General features: G+C 54.4%; 1 pseudogene; it reads left to right on the top strand.

Annotated features, from left to right (window-relative positions):
- The first annotated feature begins 1,086 nt into the window (after positions 1–1,086).
- On the top strand, positions 1,087–9,676 carry LOC129557974 (PI-PLC X domain-containing protein 1-like; annotated as a pseudogene).
- The last annotated feature ends 1,155 nt before the right edge of the window (positions 9,677–10,831 follow it).

The following is a 10,831-nucleotide window of genomic DNA, read 5'->3' as shown; positions in this document are numbered from 1 at the left end:
TGTTGAGAGGGGCCTATTATACTTTATGTGGGACTTGTATAGCAGAAGGTGGTCTGTCTTTGTAGAGGGGGGCTATTACTGATCAGAGGGGACTATGAAGGAGAGGGACTAGTATAATGGAAGAGGACGATTACCTTAGGGGGGACTATTATATTGAATGGGGGTCTATTACTGCAGACAGGGACTATTACAATAGAAAGGGACGACTGAGCTTGAGGAAGACTATTGCTATAGAGGGAGGATCATTATGATAGGGAAGAGACTATTAATACAGAATAGGGATAAGAGAAGTGGACTATTACTACAGAGGGGAAACTATGGCAGTAGAGGCAGGACTGTTGCTGTAGAAGTGAGACTTTCACTGTGGAAGGGGAATACTGACAACAGAGGGAGATTATTAGAGGAAAGACTATTACCACAGAGACAGACTTATTACAATAGGGGGTGGATTATGACAGTGGAGAGGGGGTGTTGACTGTAGAAAGAGATTATAGCAATGGAGGACTTTTACTCTACAAGGGGGATATTAGAGGCAGACTTATAATTTAAGGGGACTACTACAATCAAGGAGGACTATTATTGCAGAGAGGGAACTGTGACAATACTACTGTAGAAGGGGAACTTTGACAACAGAGGGGGAACAATCACTATATAGGAGGACTATGACATTAGAGGGGGGTCATTTCAGTAGAGGAGAGACTTTTACGGCAGAGGGGGGACTATGAAAACAGAAAGTGAAGTATGACAATAGAGTCAGGACTATTAGGGTGTGGAGTGGAAGACTATGACAATAAACGAGAACTATTACTCCAAGACGATAAAGGAGAACTCTAGACAACTGTTACCCCATAGGGGAAACTGTTACTATGACAACAGAGAGGAGCTAATACTGCAGGGAGGAACTATTACTGTAGAGCTCTTCTCCCCTCTCCACCACCCCATCCTCCTTTCTCTTGGAGAGAAGTCCGCAGATACTGGTTTCTCAGAGCCACGCCTCTGCACCGCCAGCACTGGGTCTTCTGCAGGTCCTGTTTTAATTATGCAAAGCCCCATTTCCTCCCCCAGATCTCCCAGGCTCAGCCTCCGATGGGCTGGCAGGTGAGCTCGCCCGGCTCCCTCCTGTGCCACCAAGGTGAACGCGGACTGGATGTCAGCACTGAGTTCTCGGCTCTGGGACGTGCCCCCGCACCACCTCTCCATCCCAGGTGAGGCCCCGCAGGCTCGGCTCTGTGGGGATGTGGCTGCCAGACGGGTCCGAGTGTGGGAAGCCTCAGTGCCAAAGACGCACACATACAGGCACACTGAACACACACACACACACACACTGCAGACACACACATACACACACCAGCACCTTCCCTTGTCTGTCCACTTTATACCAATCAACCCGCAAGGTACAAGAACCCCCAAGAGCCTGCCTTCAGGACACATGCCAACCACCTTGGAGGGGGGGGTTGTGCCTTCTCAGCCATTCTGTCCTACTCCAGGGCAGCCCTGGGAACTTCAGGTTCCTCACCTTTCCACCCATATTTTCCATCAGAGCTTGTGCGGCACCTTCTGCACTTGAGCCTGGAGGGCCCAAAGTTTAAGGGGGCCACCCGCCCCCAAACAACTCAATAAGTGGTACCGAACTATCTAATTAAAATGAGGAACCTCTGACTCCAGCCAGTTTGGTTGCAAAAAATGCTGCAAAGCTCAGCCATGGGCGGGCATCTTGACTTGGGGATGCCCGGTGGTGACCAGGCAAGCGGGCACTTCCAGGGTGACACTGCTGTGCTCAGGTCATCAGAGGGTTGTTCACCAGACACCGTGGCTTTGGAGGGGAGGGTCCCTGCTAGACAGCACCCTGCTCAAGGTGCAAATGCGCCCCATTCTCCACAAGCGCCCCTATGGCCGTGCAGACACTGGGCCCTGCCCTGGCTGTGACCCTGGGCACTACCCACTGGGAACGCACATGGACAGTTGGACAAACAGGTAGTGCTACTTTCTATGGAAGGCAGCTTTAGACTCTTTCTCACCCTCTCGACAGCTGTGGGGTTCTATGCCAGCGACTCCACTCCCCCCGGGACGAGGGGCCCCCACCCGGCCCTTCCCTTGAGGGGGTGGAGCAGACAGGGAACCATGGACCCAGTTTCCTAGTACTTCCGAGTGCTTCCCCATGGGGAAGGCTGTGGGGGCCCCACAAGGAGGAAGCTTCCGAGTCTTCAGGCCTTGGCCCCTCTCCTTCCTGTACCCCTTACATAATAACTCGTGATGCCTCTCCCCCAAGCCCGGGCACCACTCATCTGCTTCTGTCTTTGTACATTTGCCTGTTCTGGACCTCTCTTATAAATGGACACGTAAAATGTGTCCTTCTGTGTCTGCTTCTCACACTGACCATCGTGTGTTCAAGGTCCATCCACGATGTAGCCTGTGTCAGAACCTTACTCCTTTTCAGGGTGTGTCATACATCACTGTGTGCATGGACCACATGCTGCTGACCCACCTATCCATGCATCCACCCACACACCCACCCATCCACTCATCTATCTGTCCATCCACCCACTCACCTATCCATCCACACACCCACCCATCTAACCACCCACCCATCCATCCATAAATCTATCCATCCATCACCCATCCATCCATCCACTGACCAGTCCATCATCCACCCATCCACTGATTGATCCATCCACCCACCCACCATCCATTCATCCATCCAACCACTCTTCCATAACATCATCAAATCAAATTATATTATGAACTAGTAAATCCTCTTTCCCATCACGTGACCCTGAGAATAAATTTTTAAAAAGTTACAGGATACTAACGCATATATATATGGAATTTAGAAACATGGTACGATAACCCTGTATGCGAGACAGCAAAAGAGACACAGATTTATAGAAATGTCTTTTGGACTCCGTGGGAGAGGGCGAGGGTGGGATGATTTGGGAGAATGGCATTGAAACATGTAAATTATCATATGGGAAACAAATCGCCATTCCAGGTTCTTTGCATGATACAGGATAGAGGGATGGCAGGGGAAGGAGGTTGGAGGGGAGCTCAGGTTGGGGAACACGTGTACACCCATGGCAGATTCATGTCGCTGTATGCAAAAACGATACAAAACTGTAAAGTCATTAGCCTCCAATGACAATAAATACATTTATATGGGAAAAAAAAAAACAACTAAAAACAAAAGAAAGCTAGTCCAAACCTATTTTCAGAGACAGAAGGGAAGGATTTCTGGATTGTCCCCAGGTGACTGGTAAAGTGTAAACCTCTCCACACTGTCTCTGAAACAGATCACACAGATTTAAAAGGAAAAAGAATAAATGAAACCGCACAGAAATGACCATTAATAAATGACCACAACACTGGCGTCATAAAGAGCCTGACAATACTATGAATAACTTCAAAGTACCTGTAACTAGGGAGGGTCTGTCTGTGCTCAGTCGTGTCTGACTCTCTGCAACCCCATGGACTGTACCAGCCAGGCTCCTCTCTCCATGGGATTTTCCAGGCAAGAATAATGGAGTGGGTTGGCATTCCCTTCCCTGGAGATCTTCCCAACCCAGGGATCACCCCTGAATCTTTTATGCCTCCTGCTTTGGCAAGCAGGCTCTTTGCTAACAGCACCACTTGGGAAACAACAAACCAGAAAATCAAAAGCCATCGTAAGCCTTTCCTGTCCAAAAAAGGGATTCCTAATATAAATTGCTCTTCTCTTTCTCGCATCTGCAGAGACCCCATTTCGAGACAAGATTCAGTGCCCAGGACTCAGTGGATACGACTTTCGGTACTCCCCTGTGCCCCCAGCGCTATAGCTGTGCATCCTTAGGGGGGCTTGGGGGCACAGTTGACAGGCTGAGGGGGTGACATGTCCCCCGCCTGGTTTCCCTGCAGGCAGCCACCGCAGGATGACATACTGCCTGAACAAGAAGTCACCCATCTCTCACAAGGAGGCAAGGCTGCTGCAGCTTCTGGGCAAAGTGCTGCCATGTGCCACCCTGCCCGTGGTACTCAAGTGGCCCACCACCCAGATGAGGGTCTGCAGGCACTCCCGGGCCCTGGACCCAGCTCCAGCAGCTAGTGTCACCCACAGGGGACAGTGTCCTTATCCCCGGTGGGGAAACGGGGTTAAGAACAAACCTGCTGTAAAGCAGAATTGTGGTTTAGTTGCTCAGTCATATCTGACTCATTGCGACCCCATGGACTGTAGTCAGCCTGGCTTCTCTGTCCATGGGATTCTGAAGGCAAGAATACTGGAGTGGGTTGCCATGCCCTCCTCCAGGAGATCTTCCCCACCCAGAGCAACTCCCAGCAAGGTAGGAAAGGACACAGCTTTACTGTGGAACCAGCCTGAAGCCAGAACGGGGGCCCCTGGACTAAGAGCATCACCATCTGAAGACACAGAGCCTGGGGGAGCTGGGAGGGGAAGGGGGAGGCTGGGTCCCACCCTCTGTGCAGCTGACCTGACACCAGAGCTCCTTCCTGGTCCCAGATAAGCAATAGCTGAGTTCCCATGTCGTCTGAGGTGGGTTTGCGTTTGCACCCCTACACCCCCTCCAGGGAGACTTTTTGGTGGCTCAGATGGTAAAGAATCAGCCTGCAATGCAGGGGACCTGGGTTTGATCCCTGGGCCGGGAAGATCCCCCGGAGGAGAAAATGGTGCCCCACTGGAGTAGTCTCACCTGGGAAATCCCACGGATAGAGGAGCCTGGCAGGCTACAATCCATGGGGTCACAGAGAGTCGAGACGACTGAAGCGACTGACATCACATGCAAACACTCACACCCTTCCCCTCGAGGGCTTCCCCAGGGTGGATCGGGGGTTTCCTGGGGTGGAGAGAAGCCGGGGTGGGAGGCAGTCACTGTGGAGGATGGAGAGGAGTCAATGGTGAGGGACCTCTCTGTGGGGAGGGGGCACCCAATTGACAGCGGTCCTGTCACTGGCACACAGGTTAGCCAGGGGGTGGATGCAGGACAGGGTAGACAACCCACCTGGGCCCAGGTGCCTGCAGAAGCAGGGGCCCACTGGAAGGGACAGATGGACCCCACCTTCCTGTACCCACACTTGAGGGGCACTCAGATTCCTGGATTTTCTGCTCCCAGGCTGGTCCTCCCAAGAGGACAAGGGGCTGTCAAGCACAGCTATTGCCTTGTGTAACTGCTTCCTCCTGGGAGGTTCCAGCTTGCTGGAATCCTCCTCAGGGGAGCTGACAGGCAGAGAGCCAGGGCTGGAATGTGCACAAACTACATTCCTGCTTGCATCAGGTGCCTGCAGCCTGGCCTTAAGAGCTCACACCCAGAGGAGGGAGTGAGCAGGAGGGGGGCCACCAGAGCCCGGGGGTCCTGCAGGACTGGGGTCCCTCTGCTCTGAGGGTCCCTTGGTGCTGGGTCCCTCTGTTCTGCCTCCCTCCAGGGCAGGGTCCATCCATCCGGGGGGACCTCGGTGCCGTGGTCTCAAGTGGTATGGCTGCCAAAGAGACCTGGGTGTGTGCGGGTGGGGGGCACGGGTGGTGTTCTTTGAGTCGGTGTTGAAGATTAGCGTTTCAAGGAGCACTTCATTTAATCCTTGTAGAGGTGGATGGCAAGTGCCTGTGTGTAGCTGACAATATTCCTATGAGTCTTTGCTTTTCTTTTAATTTGGATTGGTGGGGGCTGTGACTTCCTTTCACATTTTTTATGCTTATATAGTTTTGTTTTTCCATTATGACTCTGTGTAGAGAACACAGTACCGTTTTCTGCTACTAGTTTATGTTAATATTAGCTTTACTTTCTGTTTTATTTTTGATAGAATCTATTATTTACTTTCCCATTTTTGTATCCTTACGTTTTTTTCTTTTTCCATCATGGCTCATTGTAGAGGACACAGTACGTTTTCTGCTCCGAATTTATGTTAGGGCTTCCCTGGTGGCTCAGCTGGCAAAGAATCTGCTTGCAATGTGGGTGATGTAGGGTTGATTCCTGGGTTGGGAAGATCTGAAGAAGGGAATGGCAACCCACTCCAGTAATCATGCCTGATAATTCCATGGACAGAGGGGTCTGGAGGGCTACAGCCCATCGGATCGAAAAGAGTTGGAAACAACTGAGCAACTTTCACTTTTCAATTTATGTTACAGTTATTTTTTTGCTTTTCCCTGTCTTATGTGTGTGGTGGACACATGTTTCTTCCTTTGCTTCTCTCCCCTTGATTCCTTCTTGTCTTTCCTAGTGCTGTTTGTGGGGGTGGGCACAGACCTCTGTGGGTCTTGGCTGTCCTCATGTCCAAGGGTCCAGCTTGGGTGGCATGGAGCCAGGTCTGTTAAACCCACAGGGAGCTTCCACCCAGGGACTGCCTGAGAGGCGGGTGAGGCTGGACTCTGCAGGAACATCCCCCGCTCAAGACCACAATCTGGACCCGGGCTCTGTGCTCCACACCAGCAGTGACCCAGGAGACCTTGTTCCCAGAAGCAGGGCCTGAAACCCGGCAGCACCAACACTGTTGATTTCACAGTGGACGATGTGGCCCTCAGTTGGGCATCCTCAGTGCATGCCCAGCCCCTGAGTCGGGGGACGCCCCCTGTGCCCAGCAAAGGTGACCGACCTCTGTGTGCAGGCACTGAGTATCACGGAACAGCTGGATGCCGGCGTGAGGACCTGCAGATGGCGCACGTGGAGGAGGGCACCGAGAGGAACCTGCACTCTGGCCACATGGTGTACATGACGGCCCTCATGGAGTTGGGGGTGGGGGCCAGCGGTATGGACGGTGGGGGTCTGCCAGCCAGGGACAGCCACGTCTGGTGCAGGCAAGAGTGGGAGGGCCTCTGAGGGGATGGGCACACGTCCACTCGGACGGGCACACGGTCACTCCAGGCAGGAGAGGCTGACCTCTAAAGGGACAACACAGGTCCACTCCAGGCAGGAGAGGGCTGACCTCTGGCATCAGTCACTCAGAATTCCCGACCAACTTGTGTTTCTGAACTCACACCTGTACCCCTGGCCTCTGGGGTGTCTCCCGGAATTTGGCTATACCAGGTCCCTGACATGTCTTTTCCTGGGTCCAGTTTTGGGATGTTCAGTCCATTCTCTCGGCTGCTGGCCAACTCACTTAATGTCTCACTCTGACCTCAGGCCCTGGTGCCCCCACTACAGAACCTAATGACCCTTGGGGTCTGGAGGTTCCGTCCTGGGCCTCGCATGCTCCCTGGAGTACAGACTTCACACAGTATTATAAGCACTGCTCTCTGCCTCTGTGCACACATAGATCCTGAACACATGCACACCTGCGTGTGCACCTGTACCTACAGGACTGTGTACATACACACACAAACACACACACACACACCAGAGTAATGCCACGGCTCCCCACTGCCACTCAGGCGAGGCTCAGTCCCTTGGGAGCAGGCGCCATGCTTTACCTCTTTGTGCGTCAGGACCCCCCAACCCGTCTGTAGAGTGGCTGTGCTGGGGGAAGTCCCCACCCACGCCCCTCTGTCTCTCACTACAAGGCCCTTCTCCTCCACCCCCACTCAGAACGCCCTCATGGAGATCTTGGAGTGGCTGGAGAACCACCCCCAGGAGGTGGTTATCCTGGCGTGCAGGAACTTCGAGGGCATGATGGAGGACCTGCACGAGGACCTGATGGGCTGCATCAAGAACATGTTTGGGGACATGCTGTGTCCCCGTGGGGTAAGCAGGGCCCACAGGCTCCCCATGCTCTTGGCAGTGGGGGCGGTGGAAACACTAGGCTTCACTGTAATCAGACTATCCGCTCACATGAGGCTGAGTCAGGCACCAGGTGATGCCGTTCATGGAACCCCAGTAATCCACCCACCACTGTCTCCAAACACCCGCAAAAACCAGCCCATCAATGGTCACAGACACTCCCAATAATCCACCCTGCCTGCTCTCTATTCAGACACCCCCAAAACCCATCAATCACACCTCAAGATGCCCCAGTAATCCACCTGCCATTTCCTATCAGAAACTCCAATAATCCACCCACCACTGTTTCCACTCAGGCACCCCAATAATCGACCCATCCCTTCTCAAGACACTCAAGTAATCTACCCATCACTGTCTCTACTCAAACACCCCAAAAATCTGCCAATCACTGCTCAAGACACCCCAATAACCCACACATCACCGTCTCCACTCAGACACCCCAGTAATCTACTCACTATGTCTCTACTCAGACATGCCAATAATCCACCCATGACTGCCTCTTCTCACAGAGAACCCAACAACCAGCCCATCACTGATCATAGACACCCTAATAATCTACACATCACTGTAGCTTCTCGGACACCCCCGATAACTGACACATCGTGTCACAAGGCACCCCAATCACCCCTGTGCACACGTCTCACGGGCAGTCAGATGATTTTCCCCCAAGGAGGTGCCGACTCTGCACCAGCTGTGGTCCCAGGGCCAGCAGGTCATCCTGTCGTACAAGGACGAGGCATCCATGAGTCAGCATGCAGAACTGTGGCCCCGTATCCCCTATCGGTGGGGGAACCAGGTGAAGCCCCGAGACCTCATCCAATACCTGGATCACGTGAAGAGCTGCAGGCACCCAGCTGAGTGCCGCCTTCACACCGGGACACCTGGTCACACGCATGTCCTTGCGCACGGGGCTGGCTTTGGGTTCAAGTGAACAAATGGAACAGGACATATTGGGGGACTTTATTCTGTTCACCACATGGGGAGCAGGGTGTGGACATCCTTGGGGACGTTTGCGTCCACCACAGGGGGTCAGGATGTAGACAGGATGTGACCATCCGTGCGGACATTATTGTGTCCACCACACGGGGCCAGGACGTGGACATCTTTGGGGTCACTGTCCAGCCTGCCTTCCCTCTGAAACACGAGAAATTCATGAGTCAACACCCACGTGAGCCCCTGCTGTCCGAACTTTGGTCTCTGTCGGACATCTGAATCTCTGACCGCTGCGGAGGCCAGAGTCTGGGTGGGTGATGGCACAGCTTGGTGACTGCGTGGGCAGGTGACTCCATGGGTTAGGGGTCGCACAGGTGGGTGACTGCGTTGGTGGGTGACCCAATGGGTTACTGGTCACATGGGCGGGAGACCGTGTGGGTTGGTGACTGCGTGGGTGGGTAACCGTGTGGCTGGGTGACCGGTTTGAGTTGCTGACTGCAGGGTGCGTTACCATGTGAGTTGCTGACCCGGTGAGTGGGTGACCGCGTGGGCGGCTGTCGGTGTGAGTGGGTAAACATGTGGACAGGTGACTGCATGACCTCTCAGGTTACTGACCCCATGTGGGGGTGACCACGTGGGTTGGTGGCCACGTGGAGGGATCACCGCATGGGGTAGTGACCCCGTGGGTGGGTGACCATGTGAGTCGGTGACCATATGGTTCGGCTGGCCACGTGACTCCGTGGGTTAGTGACTGCACAGGTGGGCGGCTGACCCCACAGCCGGCACCATGAACAGCAACCCCTCTCTTGCCCCAGGCAGGCTGTCCGTGGCCTGCATCAACCTCACAGAGAACCTGGAGTTTGACCGCGTCCCCCCGGCCTGGTCCCTGGAGAAGCTGACCCAGTGGGGGCTCCCCTACCTTTGCATGGGTGCGGGGCCAGTGCCCGGGGTCGCCAGCCGGCTGTACCAACACCATCGCAGGCGACTTCATCTGGGCCGACGGCTTTCTTGGCGACGTTTTCGGGTTGAACCGGAAGCTGCTTTGGGGCTGAGGGACGGCGCGCTGAGGAGCTGGGCACCGCGGAGGCTGCGTCTCAGTCACGTCCTGTGACGTTACCGGCCTGAACCGGAAGCCGCCTCGCGACTGCCAGACAGCACGCGCAGGAGCTGGGCATCGCTCCTCGTTCGCATCCTGTGATGTCACTGGGCTGAACCGGAAGCTGCTTCGGGGCTGAGGGATGGTGCACGAGTGGAGCTGGGCGTCGCGGAGGCTGCATCTCAGTCACGTCCTGTGACGTAACTGGCCGGAACCGGAAGCTGCTTCGGGGCTGAGAGGATGGCGCATGGGTGGAGCTGGACGTTGCAGAGGTTGCATCTCAGTCACGTTCTGTGACGTTACCGGCCTGAACCGGAAACCGCCTCGCGGCTGACGGAGGGCGCCCTGAGGAGCTGGGCATATTGGAGGCCGCTCCACGTTCGCATCTTGTGATGTGACTGGGCTGAACCCGAAGGTGCTCAGGGCTGAGGGACGGCGCATGGGTGAAGCTGGGCGTCGCGGAGGCTGCGTCTCAGTCACGTCCTGTGACGTCACCGGCCGGAACCGAACGCCTCCTCGGAGCTGCCGGCAAGTGTGTTGAGGAGCTGGGCGTTGCGGTGGCTATTCTCAGTTCTCTCCTGCGGGGCTGGTAATACGTCCGCCCGTCCACTGAATGTGGGTGACTGCCGAGGTGGGGCCAGGTGGCAGGGTCCATGGTCTCCTCGGTCCTCCGTGTGTCTCTCAGCGAATGCAGGGTGTGAGGTGCTGAATAAAGGTGAGTGCATGATTTGTACAATGACATCCTCAGGGAGACACACCTGGTTCTCGGGTCTGTGGCCTTCCCCATGGGAGAGGCTGGGGTGCCCCCTCCCCATGGGCGCTGAGAGTAGCACACGGTGACCCCCAGCTGGGAAGGGGAGGAGGCCCTATGACATAGTGCCCATAGGAGGGGACTGAGCGCATAGTGATCTCACTGAGAAATCCCTTTTAGTAGATAAGGGGCTTCCCTAGTGGCTCACCTAAGAAGGCCTTCTCTCTCCTTGCTATTCTATGGAACCTTGAATTTATTTGCCACTTCCAATGTATAATCACAAGGGATTTGAATAATGCAAAAAAACAGAGGAAAACAATAGAATGGGAGAGACTAGAGATCTCTTCAAGAAAATGAGAA

The sequence above is a fragment of the Moschus berezovskii genome, chromosome Y, assembly GCF_049115385.1.
Source record: "Moschus berezovskii isolate FMDL1 chromosome Y, NW_MosBer_1.0, whole genome shotgun sequence".
Taxonomy (NCBI): domain Eukaryota; kingdom Metazoa; phylum Chordata; class Mammalia; order Artiodactyla; family Moschidae; genus Moschus; species Moschus berezovskii.
Note: the sequence above shows the minus strand (reverse complement) of the source record. Positions and strands in the feature narration are given on the sequence as shown.